We start from the raw sequence: 23,076 nt of genomic DNA, 5'->3' as shown, positions 1-23,076 counted from the left end.
AAATACAAAACCCTCCAAATAGAAACAAATTTGTCCACTAGCAAGATACTCCTGATATTACCACCTATCATTTCACCATATGTTTTCTATTTTTATTTACTTTCAAAGACAATAAAACCTACTGGTAGTATATTAATGCAATAATAGCACTAGGCACACACAAAATACAGGAAAAACTGTTCAAAATATATTTTAATTTCTAATAAGTACAAAAAAATTTCCCTCCCTTACATTTGTTTTGAATAGCTTTAGAAGAACTGGAATCAGTTCTTTTTTAATTTTTTTTATTTTTTTTTATTTTATTTATTTATTTATTTATTTTTTTACAGGCAGAGTGGACAGTGAGAGAGACAGAGAGAAAGGTCTTCCTTTGCTGTTGGTTCACCCTCCAATGGCCACCGCAGCCGGCATGCTGCGGCCGGCGCACCGTGCTGATACGATGGCAGGAGTCAGGTACTTATCCTGGTTTCCCATGGGGTGCAGGGCCCAAAGACTTGGGCCATCCTCCACTGCACTTCCCTGGCCACAGCAGAGAGCTGGCCTGGAAGAGGGGCAACTAGGACAGAATCTGGCACCCCGACCAGGACTAGAACCCGGTGTGGTGGCAACGCAAGGCGGAGGATTAGCCTAGTGAGCCGCAGCGCCAGCCTGGAATCAGTTCTTTTTAAATGTCTGGTAGAATTCACAGTGAAGCCATCTGGTCCTGAGATTTTCTTTGATGGGAGGGTCTTTATTGCTGATTCAATCTCCCTCATGGTTTTAGGTTTTCTATGTGTTCATGATTCAATTTTGTCTAGCAATCTACCTATTTCTTGTAGGTTTACCAATTTGTTCTTTGTAATATGATTCTTTTTATTTCTGTAGTGTCTGGGGTCACATTTTCTTTTTCAGCTCTGAGTTTATTGATTTGGGTATTCTCTGTCTTTTTTTGTTTGTTTGTTTGTTTAATTCATTCAATGATGTATCAGTTTTTTTTTTAAACAGCTGTTCATTTCACTGATTTCTTATAATTTTTCTTTCAATTTTGTTTATTTTTTCTCTTATTTTAGTTATTTCTTTTCTCCTACTAATCTTTGGTTTGGTTTGTTATTGTTTTTCTAGGCTCCGTAGATGAATTGATAGCTCATTTATTTAGTACCTTTGGAATCTCTTCATATAGGCAATAATTGCTATAAATATCCCTCTTACCACTGTTTTTGCTGTATCCCTTAAGTTTATATGTGAGATATTATCATCTTCATGTGCTTCCATAATTTTTTTTTATTTCTCTTTTGATTTCTCCTATTATCCCTGTTCATTCAGACACATGCTGTTCAGTCTCCATGTGTTTCCATCTGATCTAGAAATTCTTGAGTTGCTGAATTCCAGCTACATTCCATTGTGCTCAGAGAAGATGCATAATATCATTTCACCTTTTTTTGAAGTTGGTGAGACTTACTGTATGGCCTAGCATATGGTCTTTCCTAGAGAAGGTTTTATATACTGATGAGAAGAATGTATATTCTGCAGCTGTTGAGTGAAAAGTTCTGTAGATATCAGTTAGATCCATTTGGTCCATACTGTCAATTAGATGCTGTTTCTTTGTTGAATTTCTAATTGATCTGTCCATTGATAAAAGTGGGGTGTTGAAGCCCCTCATTACTATTGTACTGGAGTCTACATCTCCCTTTAGATCCATTAACATTTCTTTTAAATGACCAGGCACCCTGTAATTGGGTGCATTCACGTTTATTATAGTCACATCTTCCTATTAAATTGATCCCTTACTCATTACATTGTGCTTTCTTCATATCATTTAACAGTTTTTGTGTTAAAGTCTTTTGGTCTAATATTAGGAGGGCAAAACTTGCCCTTTTTTGCTGTCCATTAGCATGCAATATCTTTTTCCATCTTTTCACTTTCAGTCTGCTTGTATCTTTGGTGGTGATATGTGTTTCTTGTAAGCAGAAAATAAGTGGGTCTTGTTTTTTAATCCATTCAGCCACTCTGTGTTTTGTAATTGGAGAGTTGAGGCCATTTATATTCAAGGTAACTACTGATAAATAATGACTTGGCCCTGCCATTTTTCCATAAATATTTCTAATGTTTAGATTTCTTTTGTACTTTACTGGGGAATTTTTGCATTCACATTCTTACATTATGATGGTTATCTTTCTGTGTTTCTGTGTGTAGCACATCCTTAAGCATCTTTTGTAAGGCTGGGGGAGTGATGACAAATTCTTTCAATTTCTGTTTGTTATGGAAGGTCTTTATTTCACCTTAATTCATAAATGAGAGCTTTACAGTGTATTTTGTTTAGAGTTATTTTCTTTTAAGACTTGAACTATATCTTGCTGTTCCCTTTTAGGCTGTAGGGTTTCTGATGAGAATTCAGCTGTGACTCTAATTGGAGATCCCCTGAAAATCATCTGACATTTCTCTCATGCACATTTCAGAATCTTTTCTTTATGTTTTACTGTGGAAAGTTTGGCTACAATGTGTTGTGGTGTAGATCTTTAGTAGACATATCTGTTCAAAATTCTATGTGCTTCCTCTACTTGGAGATCCCTTTCCTTCTACAAATTGGGGAAATTTTCTATAATTAATTCACTAAATAGGCCTTCTAGTCCATTCGATCTTTCAGCATCTTCAGGAAATCTTCAGACACATATGTTGTCTCATTTGATAGTATCCCATAAATCTCCAACACTATTTTTCAGTTTTCTATTTTCTTTCTTCCTTTTTTTTTTAGTATGTGACAGTAAGATTTGCAAAGCTTTATCTTCTAGTTCAAATATTCTTTCTTCTGCTTTGCAAAGTCTGGTTTGCATGCTTTCCACCACATTTTTATTTCATCTATTGAATTCTTCATTTCTAATACTTCATTTTGATTTCTTCTTAAAATTTCAATTTCATGGGAAAAATTTTTATTCATGTAATGTATGGTTTTCTTTAGTTTGTCGATTTGCTTCTGATTGCTTTTGAGTAATGCTATGAATAATTTTTTTAAATTCTATTTCTGGCATTTCCTTAATCTCTTCATTTTCACATTCCAATATTTAAGTTTTGGTGTGTTCCTTTGGATGAGTCATGTGTATTCCTTATTCTTGTTTCTTGAATTTCTGCATTTTTAAGGCATTTGAGGAGTTTATTTTTATTTTTTTCCTTTGATGGCTTTTATCTTTGAGCTAGACCTGTGTGGCTTAGTAGAATGCCTCACTTTGATTGAATGCCAAGAGGTGTTTGCTGGGTGTGGCCAGGGTGCTCTGGTCAGTGCTCCAGGGTGGGGCGAGTATCTAGGGTAATACTCAAGTTGCGTATGGTAGATCTCAATGCCTGCATGTTAGCCCCCTCTGTGTTCCCTGCCATTGTATGAACTACACAAATGATCTGCACAGTCCTCACTGCAAGAACAGCTCTTACTGCAATAACCTGCTCTAGGCAACCAAGAAGCTCTGAGCATGTGGAGCCACACCTAGTGATAGCGCAGAGACCCACCTACACCCTGCAACTTTTCAGGTAACCACCAAGTCCTCACAGTCTCAGTACACAAGGCTCCCACAACCACTCTGTGCAGAGGTCTCTCTCTGCCTGGCCAGCCTGTCTAGTGAATGAGGCAAGACGTTCTCCATGATAGCTCTGTTTGGCATCTTGATCCTGGGAGGTTGAGGACACCTCATTGTCCAACGTGGCTGCCTAGCCACTTACCAGCCAGGTTCAAAGTCAGTGGGGCTGTGGATTGTTCCCTTCATTAGAATCTCTGGATCACTTACATACACAAGAGTCACTGTCCATATGCTGTCCTCTTTCTGCAGCTGCCACCAGTAGTGACAAAATGATGGTATCCTGTGTCAGCCAGTTGCTGAGTGCACTCACAGAATCTTCTGAAGCTCCTGCCCTAACCCCCAATGTTGCCTGCCCTTTCTGAGCCAGGCAGTGGGTGCTGTTGAGATGAAGTTTGAGTTTGGGGGAGATAAATGTACCCCTCTACTTCCACTGCCTCAACAGGCAACTGCTGGCAACCGCTAGTCCCCAGTGCCCCTTCTGGACTCAAGCCACACTCTCCCTCCAGCTCTATCACCATGAGTTGCTGTAGTCCATTCTCACTTCTGTCTCCAAGATACCACCTATTCTGGCTTTCCACTGCTGCAGTTATGCGTTGTGTTCATGTTCCTGCTGTGCATCCCCACTCTCCACACAGGTCCATGACATTTCCCTTCCTCTTGTAGTATTTCCATTGTGGTTTTCTTGCCAGTTCTCTTCTGAGAGTGCATTTCTTACCCTTTTTTTTTTCCATGTATCTGTGGCCTAGTGCTGTGTGTTGTTCCCTAATCCACCATCTTGGAATCTCCTAAAAAGTATGCTTTTATTTTTTCTCATGTGTTCTCATGTGTTGCTCATAAACTAAGATTGCATTATTTGTTTTACTATCTTCTCTATATTATATTAACTAATTAATATACTAATGTGTGAATTAGTTACATTGTCTGCTTAAGGCAAAAATTGATCCTGAAATCAGATAACATTGTAACATAATAATAAATTCAATGTAAAAACAGTTTTAGAAGCTAATTTATAGCATAAAATTCTAGGAAAAAAAAACTTCTAGCCATGATTTATGAAATCATATGGCAACAAGCGCAGAACACACATTGTGATCTTCTAACTCCAGGTTTGTTTTTACCCTTTTCACTGTTCTTGCATTTTTGTTAATGTTTATTTGAAATGCAGAGTGACAGAGAGAGAGGGGGGTGGGGAGAAATTGATTTGAAGAGATCTTGTCTGCTGGTTCACTTTCCCAATTTCTGTAACAACCAAGCAGCCAGGTTGGGCCAGGCTGAAACTAGAAGACAGGGACTTGCAGAAATACAAGAAACATTAATAAGGAAGCCAACATGATACCCAAACAGAAACCAACAACACTTCAAAATAGACTTTAACACAATAATTTTCTTTTTTTAATATTTTTTTTATTTTTTTCTTTTTTTTTTAACTTTAATTTAATGAATATAAATTTCCAAAGTACAGCTTATGGAGTACAATGGCTTCCCCCCATAACGTCCCCCCCACCCGCAACCCTCTCCTTTCCCACTCCCTCTCCCCTTCCATTCACATCAAGATTCATTTTCTATTCTCTTTATATACAGAAGATCAGTTTAGCATACATTAAGTAAAGATTTCAACAGTTTGTTCCCACACAGAAACACAAAGTGAAAAATACTGTTTGAGTACTAGTTATAGCATTAAATCTCAATGTACAGCACACTAAGGACAAAGATCCTACATGAGGAGCAAGTGCACAGTGACTCCTGTTGTTGACTTAACAAATTGACACTCTTGTTTATGGCATCAGTAATCACCCCAGGCTCTTGTCATGAGCTGCCAAGGCTATGGAAGCCCCCTGAGTTCACCGACTCTGATCATATTTAGACAAGGCCATGGTCAAAGTGGAAGTTCTCTCCTCCCTTCAGAGAAAGGTGCCTCATTCTTTGATGACCTGTTCTTTTCACTGGGATTTCACTCATGGAGATCTTTCATTTAGTTTTTTTTTTTCCCAAGTGTCTTGGCTTTCCATGCCTGAAATACTCTCCTGGATCCGCATGCCTTAAGGGCTGATTCTGAGGCCAGAGTAACACAATAATTTTCAAAAGAGACAAAGAAGGATATTATGTAACAATTAAGGGATCAATTCAACAGGAAGATGTGACTATTGTATATGTACCCAATGCCAGAGTGCATAGGTGCTTAAATATTAAGGGACCTAAAGGGAGACATAGACTTAAATACAATGATAAATGGGGACTTCAACACACCACTTTCCTCAATGGACAAATCAACTAGACAGGAAATCAACAAAGAAACACCATGGCTAATCTACACTATGGACCAAATGGACTCAATTGATTCTACAGAACATTTCATACCACAGTTCCAGAATACACTGTCTTTTCATCAGTGCTTGGAACTTTCTCTAGGATAGACCCCTCGCTCATAAAGCAAGTCTCAGCAAATCAAGGCAATATATAACAAACAGCCTACATCATACTGAATATAGAAAAGTGGGCAGCATTTCCACTAAGATCTGGAACTAGATAAGGATACACACTTTCACTTTTGCTATTCAATATAGTCCTAGAAGTTTTAAACAGAGACATTAGACAAAAAGAGGTGGGGGAAGGGGAAATCAAAGATGTACAAATTAGAAAGGAAACCGTCAAAGTATCCCTCTTTGCAAATGACATGATTCTATATATAGGGGAACAAAAAATTCTCCTTTAATAGACTATTGGAGCTGATTAAACAGTTTGGTAAAGTTGCAGTATGTAAAATCAACACAAAAAATTAATAGACTCTGTATGCAAAAATAATGTCATAGCTTAGGAAGAACTTTAAGATCAGTCCCATTCACAATACTACCTAAATTTCAATACCTTGGAATCAGTTTAACCAAAGAGGATAAAGATTTCTATGATGAAAATTGTAAAACATTTAAGAAAGAAATAGTAGAAGAAACAAAAAAAATGGAAAAATCTTCCATGTTAATTAATTAGAACAACTAAAATCATCAAAATATTCATACTACATCAATCAAAACACTAATACAAATCAAAATACCAATGACATTCTTCTCATATCTAGAAAAAAATCCTAAAATTAATATGGAAACACAACAGACCCCAAATAGGTAAAGCAGTCTTAAACAACAAAAACAGCCAGATGTGTACCAATAACAGACTTCAAGACCTAATACAGTGCAATTATGATCAATACAGCCTGCTACTGGCACAAAAAAAGACATATAGACCAATGAAATAGAACAGAAACCACATAAATCAGTCTTCACATCTATAGCCAACTAATCTTTAACAAAATAGCTAAAATCAACTGCAGTCGAAATGACAGTCCCAACATCAATGGGAAATTTCCAATGGGAAATTGAATCTCCACGTTCAGAAGAATGAAATAAGAACCCTACCATACATATTATACAAAAATCAATTAAAATGGATCAAGGACTTAAATCTATGACCTGATAACCTTATATTACTAGAGGAAAATGTCAGCAAACTCTGCAAGACATTTGCATAGGCAAAGATTTCATGAAAAAGACCCCAGAAGCACAGGCAATCAAAGCAAAAATAGAGAATTAGGATTACATCAAGATAAGAAGTTTTCCACTGCAAAGGAAATATTCAACAAAATGAAGAGTCAGCCAACAGAATGGGAGATAATGTTTGCACACTATGCAGAACTATGCACACTATGAAGAACTCAAGAGGCTCAGTAACAAATAAACAAAGAATCCAGCAAGAAAATGGGCAAAGGACTTGAACAGGTATTTTTCAAATGATGAAATTCAAATGGCCAACAGACACTTGGAAAATGCTCAGGGGTCCCTAGGCATTTTGGAAATGCAAATAAAAACCACCATGAGGTATCACTTCACTCCAGTTAGAATGGCTATCATCCAACAATCAAAAAACAATAGATGCCAGTAAGGATGTGTACAAAAATGTAGACTAATCCACTGTTGATGGGAATGTAAACTAGTACAACTTTTATAGAACACACTATGGAGATTCCTTAGAGATCTAAAAATAGATCTACTATATGACCCAGCCAACTCACTCCTTGGATTTTACACAAAGGAAATTAATTCAACATAGGAAAGTTATTTGTACCTCCTTGTTTATTGCAGCTCAGATCACAACAGGTAGGATTAGAAATTGAACCAGATACCCATCAACTGATAACTATGTAAAGAAAATGTGGTATATAATACACTATGAATCCTACTCAGCCATAAAAATAATCCAATACTGTCTTTTGCAACAAAATGGATGCAACTGGAAACAGTATTTTACACTTTATGTTTCTGTGTGGGTGTAAACTGTTGAAATCTTTACTTAATATATATTAAATTGATTTCCTATATATAAAGAGAATTGAAAATGAATCTTGATGTGAATGGGATGGGAGAGGGTGCGGGAGATGGGAGGGTTGTGGGTGGAAGGGAAGTTATGGGGGGGAAAAAGCCATTGTTATCCATAAACTGTACTTTGGAAATTTATATTTACTAAATAAAAAAGAAACTATATGTTTAGTGAAATAAGCCATTCTGAAAAAGACAAATACATACATTTAATTTGAAATATGCTGATTAATATAGTATAACAAAAATGTATAGGCATGATATGGTCATGGTAGAATATGATTGTCATGTTTAGACTTGTTTATACTCTTGTGTAACTGTGGTTTTCCTAATTTTTACTTGTTGAGTATTATCATTAGTGGCAAATTAAGCCAGTGCATATAGAGTAGAATAAAATTGTGTCTTTGTAAAAAGCAATGGAGAGAAGGAGGGAGGGAATATGAAGAGAAAGGAAGTGAGGAAAGTGTGGCTGTCTTCTTGGAATTATTCCTATGGGGTGTATAAAATCTATTCTGTTAATATTAATAAAAATTATTAATATCTTTTCATTATAATGTATGTTAAGTAGTAAGTGATGGCTTTGATTTTGATATTTCTAATGGCTGATGATATCAAGCATCTTTTAATGTGCTAATTGATTATTTGTATACCTTATTTGGAGACATGTCTGTATGTTTTGTACACTTTGCAATTGTATTATTTCTCCCTTTATTATTAATTTGGAAGTGTTCTTCATATATTCTAGATAGAAGTCCCTTGTAAGATGTTTGGTACACAGACATTTTCATCCATTCCTTGGATTGTACTTTGACATTTTTGTTGGTTCCGTTTGAATCCAGAAAATTTTTATCTTTTATGTAGTTCAGTTTCTCTAATTTTTATTTTGTTGCTTGTGCTTTTTACTTTCATTTCTATGAATGCATTGCCAAATCCAAGTGATAAATATTTGATCCTATGTTTTGTTCTACCATAGATCTATATGCTTGTTCCAAAGCTAGTACTGTAAAGGGTTGATAACCATTGCTTTGTAGTAAGTTTCAAATTAGGAGTGTAAGTTCTCCACTTCTTTTCTTCTGTTCAACATTGTTTTGGCTATAAGGTCCATTACAGTTCCATATGAATTTTAGGATCAGCCTGACAATTTCTAGAGAGAGGATAGCTGGATTCAGATCAGGGTACCTTGTAACATAGATAAATCTGAGGAAAATTGTCACTTTAACTACATGAATTCTGTTCATAATGTAATGATTTTTTTTTCATTTTTTAGGGTCTACATTGATAGCTTTCATTGAGGTTTTAGTGTTCAGAATACGTGATGTACCTCATTTGCTAACTTTATTCCCAAATATTTTATTATGTTTGATACCACTTAGATTGGAGTTCTTATTTTTTTCATTTTAGATTGTGTAATGCAATTGTATAAATTATTTTTATACAGTTATCTTGAATTCTGAAACTTTGATGAATTATTTTTAATTTAATGCATGTTTTAGTGGATTTCTTATAATTCTCGCTATGCATGGTCATATGATTTATGAACAGAGGAAAAATGTACTTCTACCCTTCTTATCTGGTATGCCTAGTAATTTTCTTTGCCTAATTTCCCTAACTAGACCTCAAGAATGATGATAAATACAAGTGTCCAAAGCAGATATTCTGGTTTCATTCTACATGTAAGAATAAATCATCCTGTCTTTCAGCATTACTTAAGATCTTGGGTGTGAATTTTTCATGTATTTCATTTACCAGATTTAGAAAATTCAGTTATGTTCCTTATTTGCTGTGTATGTGCGTGTGTGTTGTGTGTGTTTATTGAAATCACCATATTTCATTTGTGATTCATTTTATAGCATACTGTTTTCATTAATTTTTGAATGCTAAATAAATCTTGGGTTCCTATGGAAAAAAAAGTGTTTATTCTTGATATATAATTACTATAAATTTTTATAATTTAAATTTGCTAGTATTGTGTTCATAGGTTTTGTGCCCATATTTATAATAGATATTAGTATATAGTTCTCTTTTATTCTCATCTGTTTTTTCTGTCATTTGTATCAGTTTAATAGTGGCCCCAAGAAATGATTTGGGAAGTATTTACTCCTCATTTATATTCTGGAAGAGCTTTTCAAGAATTGATATGAAACCGTTTTTAAAATAATTTGAATATAGCATTGAAGTCCTGTTTTTCTCGACTTTTCTTGAGTATTATTATTGCTACTAATTCAGTATGTTTATATATTATGGATCTATATATACAGTTTGTTTATTGTTCACTTTTGGTAATTTGCACCTTCCTAAAAGCCTTCAATTTTATTTATGTTATATAATCAATTGATACAAAATCATTTCTGGTATTCCTTTATATTATTTTATTTGGAAATTTCTATAAGATTGATAGTACTGTCCTCTCTTTTATTTTGAGCCTGGTAATTTGAGTCTTTCTCTTTTTTAACTGTAAATTCAATTAAGGATGTATAAATTATATTGAACACTTCTAAGACAACATTTGTGTTGTTGATTTTTCCATTGTGTTCTATTTCCTATTTTATTTTTCCTCTTTTAACTATTATAATTTCCTTCTGATTGCTTTAGGTTTATTTTTTTTCCCAGTGTCTTTAGAATACAGTTAACTTACAGATTTGGGATGTTTGTTTTTCAATTTAGACATTCATGGCCTACCATTGATTTTGAAGTACTGAAGTACCCCAAAGAAACTCTTGACAACTTTGTCTCATGTGGATCAATGACCTAGTGCAAGGGTAATTAGGACGTTAGTATTCGCTCTCATGCTGTACCCATGGGAAGCCTCTGTCACATCCGCTGGACCAGAGAAACAAGGGAGTTCTGATCTCTCATCCACATAACCTCTTAACATTAGCAATAGGAATCTGGATTAACTCAAACAGTAAACACAGTTATGAAGAAGACATGATACAAAAACATTGCCTTAAAATAATAGGCATGCACAGGCACTGTGGAACATAGTTTGGGCTGCCAATTTCAATGCCCAAATTCTGTATCAGAATGTATGGGTTCAAGCCCAGAACTTCTGATCTAATTTCCTCGTAATGTGAACTCTGGGAGGAAGGGTTTATTGATCATATACATATACCCTGCCACTACATAAAGACAAGATTGGAGTTCTGTGCTCCTGGCTTTAGCCTGACCCAGTCTTGGCTATTTTGGGTATTTGATGAGTGAATCAGTCAATAGATGATAGTGCACTTTCTCTCTTTCTCTCTTTCTCTCACTCTCTCTCTCACACACACACACACACATTCTGCCTATCAAATAAATAAGTGAATGTAAGTAATAGGCAAAAATCAGTGTCATTCAAAGCATCTCCAGAAATATTGTAGAGACATCAAACAATAATTATGGGCATCTAAAACAGCAAATGATTTGTGACCTATACCTACTCTGTCACAGTTTCCAGAAGTGAATTTCTGTTAAACAAGTTTGTATAAAACATTATTTATTGTTTTAACATATTCCACTTGAATGCATTCTCTAATACAGCCCTGAGGTTATGAGTTGCCAATTAGACCTCTTTTACTTAATGTTTTTGATTTTGTAACAAAATAAGAAGTACATTATGTGATCAGTTTCTGTCTGTTCCTATTCATAACATGAACAAAAGAGAGAAATATACTCCTTTCCACTATGGCAATTTACTGAGGTTTATTTATGGGACATTCAAAATGAATTTTAAAAATCATATTTCCATGCTTTCAACTTGTATGACCATAATTTAGAAAAATATAGTTTACAGTCTAAACAGAGATATATACAAAAACCTAATGATTGTTAGGTTTAAAGTTTAATAGGTTAATAAATCTTCAAAAGCAGCCTGACTCTTCTTTGTTATGATATAGGGAATATTGTCACTTCAAAACTTAGCTTTTCTGAAATTTTTATCTTTTTAAAAATATAGTCACATTTCAAAAGTGTCACTCTCAATATGGCTATTATTCTTACAGTTACTGAAATATGCACATATTGTATAACATCTATATAACTCAAATTATAAATGATATAAGCAAAACATGAACTATGCATATAGTGATGAGGAAAAAGGTGGGAAAAATCTCTTCATGTCATTTGTATCTTGAATATAATAAATCATTCCTTTTATTTTCTTTTCCTTTCTTATTTCCTCCCTAAATCATAATGTAAATAATTGCTTGATATTCTGCTAGTTCACAGATTTTTTTAAAGATTTATTTGTTTATTTGAAAGGCAGAGTTACAGAGAGGCAGAGGCAGAGAGATAGAGAGGTGGTTTACTCTACAGAAGACCACAATGGTCAGAGCTGTGCCAATCCGAAGCCAGGAGACAGGAGCTACTTCCAGGTCTCCTACATGGGTTCTGGGGCCCGAGGACTCAGGCTGTCTTCTTTTTTTTTTTTTTTTTTATTTAATAAATGTGAATTTACAAAGCGCAACTTTTGTATTGTTGTGGCTCCCCCCCAACCTCCCTCCCTCCTGCACACCCCCTCCCTCTCCCATCCGCCCTTCATCGAGTTTCATTTTCAATTACCTTCATATACAGAAGATCAACTTAGTATATACTAAGCAAGGATTTCAACAGGCTGCACTCACACAACCGCACAAGGTATAGAGTATTGTTCAACTTGTAGTGTTGTTTTTAAGTTTCATAGTAAAACACATTAAGGACAGAGATCCTAGCTGGGGAGCATGAACCCAGTGATTCCCGTTGTAGATTTAACAATTGACACTCTTATTTATGACATCAGCAATCGCCCGAGGCTCTTGCCATGAGCTTTCTAGGCTATAGAAGCCCCTTGAGTTCACCAACTCTGAACTTGTTTAGTCAAGGCCGTATCACAGTGGAAGTTCCTTCCTCCCTTCGGAGAAAGGTGCCTCCCTCCTTGATGGCCTGTTCCTTCTGCTGGGGTCTTGTTCACCAGGATCTTTCATTTAGGTTGTTTTTGTCGGGCTGTCTTCTACTGCTTTCTCAGGCCATAGCAGAGAGCTTGATCAGAAGTGGAGCAGCCATGACTTCAACCAGTGCCCATATGGGATGCCGGGACTGCAGGAGGAAGTTTTACTTGGTACACCACAGTGCTGGCCCCGTAGATTCATAAATCTGAAATTAAGGATTAATACCAAGAAAGTTTATACAATATTAGGGAACAAATCAACAAAGCAAAGTTTCAAAATAGGAATTAACTTCTGCCATGTAACAAAAATAGTACAGCACACATTTATATAAAACCAAATCAAATATGTTATGAAATGTATTAGAAAAGGTATCAGCGCATAAAAGAGTTGTGAATCATTGGTATTATCTAGCCTCTTAATTTTCTTTATGTGTAAAGTGGTAAGAATATATAAGCAAACACTTTCAATTCCATCAGAATGTGAACAACTTCATTATTTCACATGATTCCACGTCAGCTTAAAATAGATGAGAAGGTTTCAGATTGATATGTCAAATAAAAAAATTAATACTTAGATTGTTATCTTCTTAAGTGGAGTAGTATCCCTAAACTCAGTCTTTGAAATTACTTTCTTCCCCCATGGAATTCACATTGATTCATTTTGATGATGGTGTAAGAACATTTGTGAAATGCGTTCCTGTTCAAGAAGGTAGGGTCTCTAATTCTCCAGACATCCTACAATGCATTGTTTTACACTGTGACACTTTCTGGGAACCCTGGATTTAGCAATATGTTGATGTGACTGGTCTCTGTTGTGATAGTTCTTGTTCAGATGAGTGTTGGGAATTCTTCTGACATCTGCTAATGCTTTCAGAATTTGGAAAACATATGTTCTCTACCTTAGAGTTGATTGTATTTTAAGGTCTTACATTATTGACTTTTCCACTCTTTATTCTTTTTTTTTGGTGTGTTCTGAATTCTGAATTGGGGTAAAAATGTATTCTTTGTCACAACTGATTTCTACAAAATCTTATTAATTTCTAAAAATTCATAAGTGAACCCAAAAGGTTTCTCTTATGGAATCATTCCAGTAAGTCACTTGCCTATACTTACTGTCTTGCTTGATATATTTAGGAACAATACTTTAGTAATAGTAATCATTGTGCAGCTTTGTTTTCAACACCTTAAAATAGTATTATTTCAATTAAGCAATTATGTAGTATGAAATACTACACAACAGTTTAGAATACAAAGAAATCCTGTCATTTGCGCAAAAAAAAAAAAAAAAAAAAAAAGGATACAACTGGAAACCATTATGCTTAGTGAAATAAGCCAGCACAGAAAAAGACAAATACCTTATGTTTTCCCTGATCTGTGGTATACAATGGAGTACCTAAGGTAACCCATAGTAGTGAAATTCAAACTTTGAGATGTGATGGTTTTGAACAACCCTGTCTTGACTGCTGAGGAATAGTGTTTGTTGTTGTTGTTGTTATTGTTGTTGTTTTTCCTTTGTACTATTTGCTGAACAGTTTACTTAGTGTATGGCTAATATTATCTGTGTAAAGTTAACTGAACATAGATCTTTGTAAAAAATAAGAATGGGAATAGGAGAGGGAGGAAGAAGAAGGGTGGGAGCATGCATGGGAAGGAGGGTAGGATGGAAAATATCACTATGTCCTTGAACCTGTAAAAAATACTTAAAATGCCAATAAAACTTCTTAAACCATTGTTAAAAACCTAAAATGTAATAAAATTTAAAATTCTCTTTGGTATATGTGAGAGTGACCAACTTTATTTTTATCGTATTAGCTTTGCAGTACTATAATGAAATGATTGAGGAAACTAACTTCAGATGTGAAATGGTTAATATAGCTTACAGTTTGGGATATACAAGTCCAAGCTCAGGTGCTCTATTGATTTTCCTTTGGAAAGTTCAGCAAATGAAAATGGCAGAGTGCAGAATAAGAAAAGATGACAGGGCAAGCCAGGGAGCAGAAACAGTGTGTGGGCCCAAATTCAGGGTTTTATAACAACCTTCTCATGAGAACACACTAGGTCACAGGAGAAATATCTTCTAAGGGCATGTCTCAGTAACATAAAACTGCTGATAGGCTCCACTTCCTAAACATAGAAATGACATTAAATATCCATCTTCTTGGTACCATTAGTCTATTATTTTGGAGTTTAAACATTTGCATGAGCTCAGGTACCAAATCCCACTCAAACTACAACATGATATAATGTAATTCCCCCACCCACTCCTTTAAACTAATTTCACAGCACCTTCCAGTAACACAGCAGACAAGAAATAATAAGTTAAATTAATGCATAGTTATCATGATGTTCAAACATCATCTAAAGGTCCAGCTCCAAGGTGTAAAAGTGGGTAGCATCATCAGACCACCAGACTGGTGATAAGAGAAGAATATATTTGGGAATTGACAAGACAAAATTATAGAATATTCTGATGGAACTAAATGAAAGCAAAGTCTCAGCACTGAGGTTTGGTGGGCTGGTGGAAGATAAAAACAAATTACAATGATAAAGCACATAAACTGTTTGTCATAGTTAAAAAATTATATAGTAAACACGAAGATTAACATGGGTATAAATTGCACTATTCCTCATTTTTTTCTGCAGGATTAAATTAGGATTTAAATTTTAAATTAGGATTTAAATTAGGTTTAAATTTTCTGCTTTCAAATTAGGATAAGGTACACATCACAGAAAATTTAGCATTTTGATGATTTCTAAGTATACTACTCTGTAGTGTTATGTATATTTATCTTTTGTAAACCAATTTTAGTGTTTTTAATTCCTGGAAAACCTAAATTGTACTCATGAAACAGTAACCCTGGAAACTGCTGCTCTTCTTTGTTTTTCTATGAAATTGATTAGTGTTGATACCACAAATAACCATAGTAATATACCACTTATCTTTTTCTTACTGGTTTGTTTCACTTAGCATAATGTTATCAAAGGTGTTTCATCTTGTAACCTGTCACAATTTTCCTTTTTAAAAGTCAGTGGTTTTCGATAGAACTGGAGAGAAGGGTGCCTGTCAAGATGGTCGAATAGGAAGGGAGCACACTGATAGTCCGGGGAGAGACAGTTTAATAAAAGTGGAGATACTGCAGGTTCAAGGAAGAGTAGGGGAGGAAACAGCAGAAGAAACTCTTCCGGAACGCGTGATTCACAGCGGACCTGCGTGGAGAGCGTGGGAGCCCACAGTTCGGGACAACAGCGGCAGAATCAACACACCAGCGCTGGAACGCGAGGTGAGCCGAACCTCAATAGCCCGAGACACGGCAGGCAAGCGGAGAGAGGAGACTAGGGGGAATGACCCTCGGGGCGAGGAAAGTTCACCAGGCTAACTGGAAGAGAGAGAGAGAAAAAAAAAAGGTGACTGGTATGGACACGGGTTTCTCTCTCTCCGCTCACCTCTCAAGGGCGAGCAAGACAAAGAGCAGGCACCATCTTGCACATATGTCATAAGCAGAGCGACCTCAGGTCTGCACTGGCCCTGAGCCTAGCAGAAAAACCTGACTCTGGGTGGGGCGAATTAACAGGAGATTAGGTCATAGTAAATTTGTGGTGCTACTGAACTGAGACTGTGAAAAAAGAGATGGTGGGGGAGAGAACTCACGGAATTCACGTGAGCACTCTCCAGAGACACTACAATTCCGTAGCTTTGGCAACCCAGTGGGAGACTGAAGGAGAATTTGAGCCCACTCTGAGGGCAGAACAGATTCCCTGTGTGGTCCTTGGGAAAGAGCTTCTGATCTCTGGCTCCTGTGGGTATATCATTTGCCTGCTAACTACCTCCAACTTCGTTCAGCTGTGCGGAATTACTTCCCTTTTTAATCAAAACAAGAAAGAGAGAGAGAGAGATTTACCATGCCTAAACTGGGAGTGTCACCTTTGGCACACCAAACAGAGCTCTCAGGCCACACCCATCTCAAGCCCTAAGGCTCCATCAAAAACAGTCCACTTAATCTAGAGTCATAGTATAACAAGAAAAAGCACCACAGTGAAGAAACCAAATATCTCCAATATGCCAAATAACAAATGCAAAAACCGAGATAATAAAAACAAGGAAGTCACCATGACGCCCTCAAATGAAAAAGACACCCCAATTCAAGATTATGAAGATGATGAGATAGAAGAAATGCAAGAAGCAGATCTCAAAAAAAAAAAAAAAAAGATAAGAACATTAAGAAGTTCTCAAAAACAAATTCTTGAACTACAGAAATCCTTAATGGACAAGAAAGAAAATCTCTCTCGTGAAAATGAAATATTAATGAGGAATCAAAATGAAATGAAACAACTAGTACAACAGGAAACTGTGATAGTGACTGAAGTGAAGAATTCAATAGATCAAATGACAAACACATTAGAGAGCCTTACAAACAGAATGGGTTAAGCAGAAGAGAGACTATCGGACTTAGAAGACAGAGAACAGGAAAGGATACAGTCAGACCAAAGAAAAGAAGAGGAAATTAGAAATCTAAAACATATTGTCGGGAATCTTCAGGATACTACTAAAAAACCCAACATTCAGGTTCTAGGAGTTCCTGAAGGCATCGAGAGGGAGAAAGGATTAGAAGGCCTTTTTAGTGAGATATTAGCAGAAAAATTCCCAGGTTTGGAGAAGGACAGAGAAATCCTAATACAAGAAGCTCACAGAACCCCTAATAAACACGACCAAAAGAGATCCTCACCACGACACGTTGTAATTAAACTCTCCACAGTCAAACATAAAGAAAAGATCCTAAAATGTGCAAGAGAGAAACGTCAGATTACTCTCAGAGGATCTCCAATCAGATTCACAGCTGACTTCTCATCAGAAACCCTATAAGCTAGGAGGGAATGGTGAGATATAGCTCAGGTACTAAGAGAGAAAAACTGCCAGCCCAGAATATTATATCCTGCAAAGCTCTCATTTGTGAATGAAGGTGAAATAAAGACTTTTCATAGCAAACAGAAATTGAAAGAATTTGTCGCCACTCATCCAGCCCTGCAACAGATGCTTAAAGATGTGTTACACACAAAAACACAGAAACACGGTCATCAATATGAAAGAAGATTAAAGAAGGAAACCTCACAGCAAAAGATCACAGGGAATTCAAAGCATATATTAGAACTTATCTTTGGCAAATGGCAGGGCAAAGTTACCACTTTTCATTAGTCACATTGAACATTAATGGCCTGAACTGTCCAGTTAAAAGACACAGATTGGCTGATTGGGTTAAGGAACAAAACCCATCTATTTGCTGCTTACAAAAAACACATCTTTCCAACAAAGATCCATACAGACTGAAAGTGAAAGGCTGGAAAAAGATATACCATGCCAACAGAAATGAAAAAAGAGCGGGCGTAGCCATCTTAATATTGGACAACATAAACTTTACCACAAAAACTGTTAAGAGAGACAAAGAGGGGCACTATTTAATGATTAAGGGATCAATACAACAAGAAGATATAACAATTATCAATGTATATGCACTAATTTCAGGTCACCGGTTTATCTAAAAGATTTGTTAAGGGACTTAAAGGGAGACTTAGACCCCAATACAATAGTACTGGGGGACTTCAATACTCCACTCTCAGAAATAGACAGATCAATAGGACAGAAGATCAACAAGGATACAGTAGATTTAAACGACACTATAGCCCAAATGGATCTAACAGATATCTACAGAACTTTCAATCCTACAGCTAAAGATTTTACATTCTTCTCAGCAGTACATGGAAGCTTCTCTAGGATTGACCACATACTAGGCCATAAAGCAAGTTTCAGCAAATTCAAAAGAATTAGAATCATACCATGCAGCTTCTCAGACCATAAAGGAATGAAGTTGGAAATTAGCAATTCAGGAATCCCTAGAGCATATGCAAACACATGGAGATTGAACAACATGCTCCTGAATGAACACAGGGTCATAGAAGAAATTAAACGAGAAATCAAAAATTTTCTGGAAGTAAATGAGGATAACAACACAACATACCAAAACTTATGGGACGCAGCAAAAGCAGTGTTAAGATGAAAGTTTATATCAATAGGTGCCTACATCAAGAAATTGGAAAGGCACCAAATAGAGGAGCTTTCAATTAATCTCAAGGATCTAGAAAACCTACAGCAAACCAGACCCAAATCTAGTAGGAGAAGAGAAATAATTAAAATCAGAGAAGAAATCAACAGGATTGAATCAAGAAAAACATTACAAAAAATCAGCCAAACGAGGAGCTGGTTTTTTGAAAAAATGAACAAAATTGACACCCCATTGGCCCAACTAACTAAAAAAAGAAGAGAAAAGACCCAAATCAATAAAATCAGAGATGAAAAAGGAAATGTAACAACAGACACCGCTGAAATAAAAGGAATCATCAGAAATTACTACAAGGACTTGTATGCCAGCAAACAGGGAAACCTAGCAGAAATGGATAGATTCCTGGACACATGCAACCTACCTAAATTGAACCAGGAAGACATCGAAAATTAAACAGACCCATAACTGAGGCAGAAATTGAAACAATAATAAAGGCCCTCCCAACAAAGAAAAGCCCAGGACCAGATGGATTCACTGCTGAATTCTACCAGACATTTAAAGAAGAACTAACTCCAGTTCTTCTCAAACTATTCAGAACAATCGAAAAAGAGGGAGTCCTCCCAAATTCTTTCTATGAAGCCAGCATCACCTTAATTCCTAAGCCGGAAAAAGATGCAGCACTGAAAGAGAATTACAGACCAATATCCCTGATGAACATAGATGCAAAAATCCTCAATAAAATTCTCACCAATAGAATGCAACAACACATCAGAAAGATCATGCACCCAGACCAAGTGGGATTTATCCCTGGTATGCAGGGATGGTTTAATGTGCGCAAGACAATCAATGTGATACACCACATAAACAGACTGCAGAAGAAAAACCATATGATTATCTCAATAGATGCCAAGAAAGCATTTGATAAAATACAACACCCATTCATGATGAAAACTCTAAGCCAACTGGGTATAGAAGGAACATTCCTCAATACAATCAAAGCAATCTATGAAAAACCAACAGCCAATCCTACTGAATGGGGAAAAGTTGGAAGCATTTCCACTGAGATCTGGTACCAGACAGGGATGCCCACTCTCACCACTGCTATTCAATATAGTTCTGGAGGTTCTAGCCAGAGCTATTAGGCAAGATAAAGAAATTAAAGGGATACAAATTGGGAAGGAAGAACTCAAACTATCCCTCTTTGCAGATGATATGATTCTTTATTTAGGGGACCCAAAGAACTCTACTAAGAAACTATTGGAACTCATAGAAGAGTTTGGCAAAGTAGCAGGGTATAAAATCAATGCACAAAAATCAACAGCCTTTGTATACACAGACAATGCCATGGCTGAGGAAGAACTTCTAAGATCAATCCCATTCACAATAGCTACAAAAACAATCAAATACCTTGGAATAAACTTAACCAAGGACGTTAAGGATCTCTACGATGAAAATTACAAAATCATAAAGAAAGAAATAGAAGAGGATACCAAGATATGGAAAATCTTCCATGCTCATGGATTGGAAGAATCAATATCATCAAAATGTCCTTTCTCCCAAAAGCAATTTAAGATTCAATGCAATTCCAATCAAAATACCAAAGACCTTCTTCTCAGATCTGGAAAAAATGGTGCTGAAATTTATATGGAGGCATAAGAAACCTCGAATAGCTAAAGCAATCTTGTACAACAAAAACAAAGCCGGAGGCATCACAATACCAGATTTCAGGACATACTACAGGGCAGTTGTAATCAAAACAGCATGGTACTGGTACAGAAACAGATGGATAGACCAATGGAACAGAATAGAAACACCAGAAATCAACCCAAACATCTACAGCCAACTTATATTTGATCAAGGATCTAAAACTAATTCCTGGAGCAAGGACAGTCTATTCAATAAATGGTGCTGGGAAAATTGGATTTCCACGTGCAGAATCATGAAGCAAGACCACTACCTTACACCTTACACGAAAATCCACTCAACATGGATTAAAGACTTAAATCTACGACCTGACACCATCAAGTTACTAGAGAACATTGGAGAAACCCTTCAAGATATTGGCACAGGCAAAGAATTTCTGGAAAAGACCCAGGAGGCACAGGCAGTCAAAGCCAAAATCAACTATTGGGATTGCATCGAATTGAGAAGTTTCTGTACTGCAAAAGAAACAGTCAGGAGAGTGAAGAGACAACCAACAGAATGGGAAAAAATATTTGCAAACTATGCAACAGATAAAGGGTTAATAACCAGAATCTACAAAGAGATCAAGAAACTCCACAAAAACAAAACCAACAACCCACTTAAGAGATGGGCCAAGGACCTCAATAGACATTTTTCAAAAGAGGAAATCCAAATGGCCAACAGGCACATGAAAAAATGTTCAAGGTCATTAGCAATCAGGGAAATGCAAATCAAAACCACAATGAGGTTTCACCTCACCCCTGTTAGAATGGCTCACTTGCAGAAATCTACCAACAACAGATGCTGGCGAGGATGTGGGGAAAAAGGGACACTAACCCACTGTTGGTGGGAATGCAAACTGGTCAAGCCACTATGGAAGTCAGTCTGGAGATTCCTCAGAAACCTGAAGATAACCCTACCGTTCGACCCAGCCATCCCACTCCTTGGAATTTACCCAAAGGAATTTAAATTGGCAAACAAAAATTCGGTCTGCACCCTAATGTTTATTGCAGCTCAATTCACAATACCTAAGACCTGGAACCAACCTAAATGCCCATCAACGGAAGACTGGATAAAGAAATTATGGGATATGTACTCTTTAGAATATATACCGCAGTAAGAAACAACGAAATCCAGTCATTTGCAACAAAATGGAGGAATCTGGAACACATCATGCTGAGTGAAATAAGCCAGTCCCAAAGGGACAAATACCATATGTTCTCCCTGATCGGTGACAACTGACTGAACACCAAAAAGGAAACCTGTTGAAGTGAAATGGACACTATGGGAAACGGTGACTTGACCACCATAGCCCTGACTGTTAATGAACAACTTAATACATTATCCCTCTTAGTAGTTTTTTTTTTTTTTTGTCTGTTCTACTTAATATGACTGGTTTAATTCTGTAATTAATACACAGTTATTCTTAAGTGTTGAAATTTAACTGAAATGTGATCCCTGTTAAACATAAGAGTAGGAATAAGAGAGGGAAGAGATGTACAATTTGGGACATGCTCAAGCTGACTTGCCCCAAATGGTAGAGTTAGAAACATACCAGGGGACTCCAATTTAATCCCATCAAGGTGGCATGTACCAATGCCATCTCACCAGTCCAAGTGATCAATTTCAGTTCACAATTGATCATAATGAAAGGACTAAGAGTCAAAGGAAGCACATAAACAAGTCTAGTACCTGCTAATACTAACTGATAGAATAAATAAAGGGGAGAGTGATCCAACATGGGAAGCGAGATAATCAGCAGACTCATAGAATTGTGGATGTCCTAAACAGCACTCTGGCCTCAGAATCAGCCCTAAAGTCATTCGGATCTGGCTGAAAAGCCCATGAGAGTATTTCAGGCATGGAAAGCCAAGACACTCTGGAAAAAAAAAAAAAAAAACCCTAACTGAAAGATCTCTGTGAGTGAGATCCCAGTGGAAAGAACAGGTCATCAAAGAAGGAGGTACCTTTCTCTGAAGGGAGGAGAGAACCTCCACTTTAAATATGACCTTGTCTAAACAAGATAAGAGTCGGTGAACTCAGAGGGCTTCCATAGCCTTGGAAACTCATGACTGGTGCATAGGGAGATTACTGATGCCATAAACAGGAGTGTCAATTTGTAAAGTCAACAACAGGAGTCACTGTGCACTTGCTCCTCATGTAGGATCTCTGTCCTTAATGTGCTGTACATTGAGACTTAATGCTATAATGAGTACTCAAACAGTATATTTCGCTTTGTGTTTCTATGGGGGTGCAAACTGTTGAAATCTTTACTTAATGCATACTAAACTGATCTTCTGTAAAAAAAAAAAAAAGGAAGAAGAAGAAATTATCAATTCCCAACTTGACTCTCACTGGGATTAATCATGACAATAGGTCTGATCTGATTTCATCATCATTTAAAAAATCATCTATTATTTTTCACTTTATGTTTGTGTGGGAGCAAACTGTTGAAATCTTTACTTAACATATGCTAAACTGATCTTCTGTATATAAAGAGAATCGAAAATGAATCCTCATGTGAA

The sequence above is a fragment of the Oryctolagus cuniculus genome, chromosome 9, assembly GCF_051225735.1.
Source record: "Oryctolagus cuniculus isolate XC-2025 breed Fujian yellow rabbit chromosome 9, ASM5122573v1, whole genome shotgun sequence".
Classification (NCBI taxonomy): Eukaryota; Metazoa; Chordata; class Mammalia; order Lagomorpha; family Leporidae; genus Oryctolagus; species Oryctolagus cuniculus.
Note: the sequence above shows the minus strand (reverse complement) of the source record.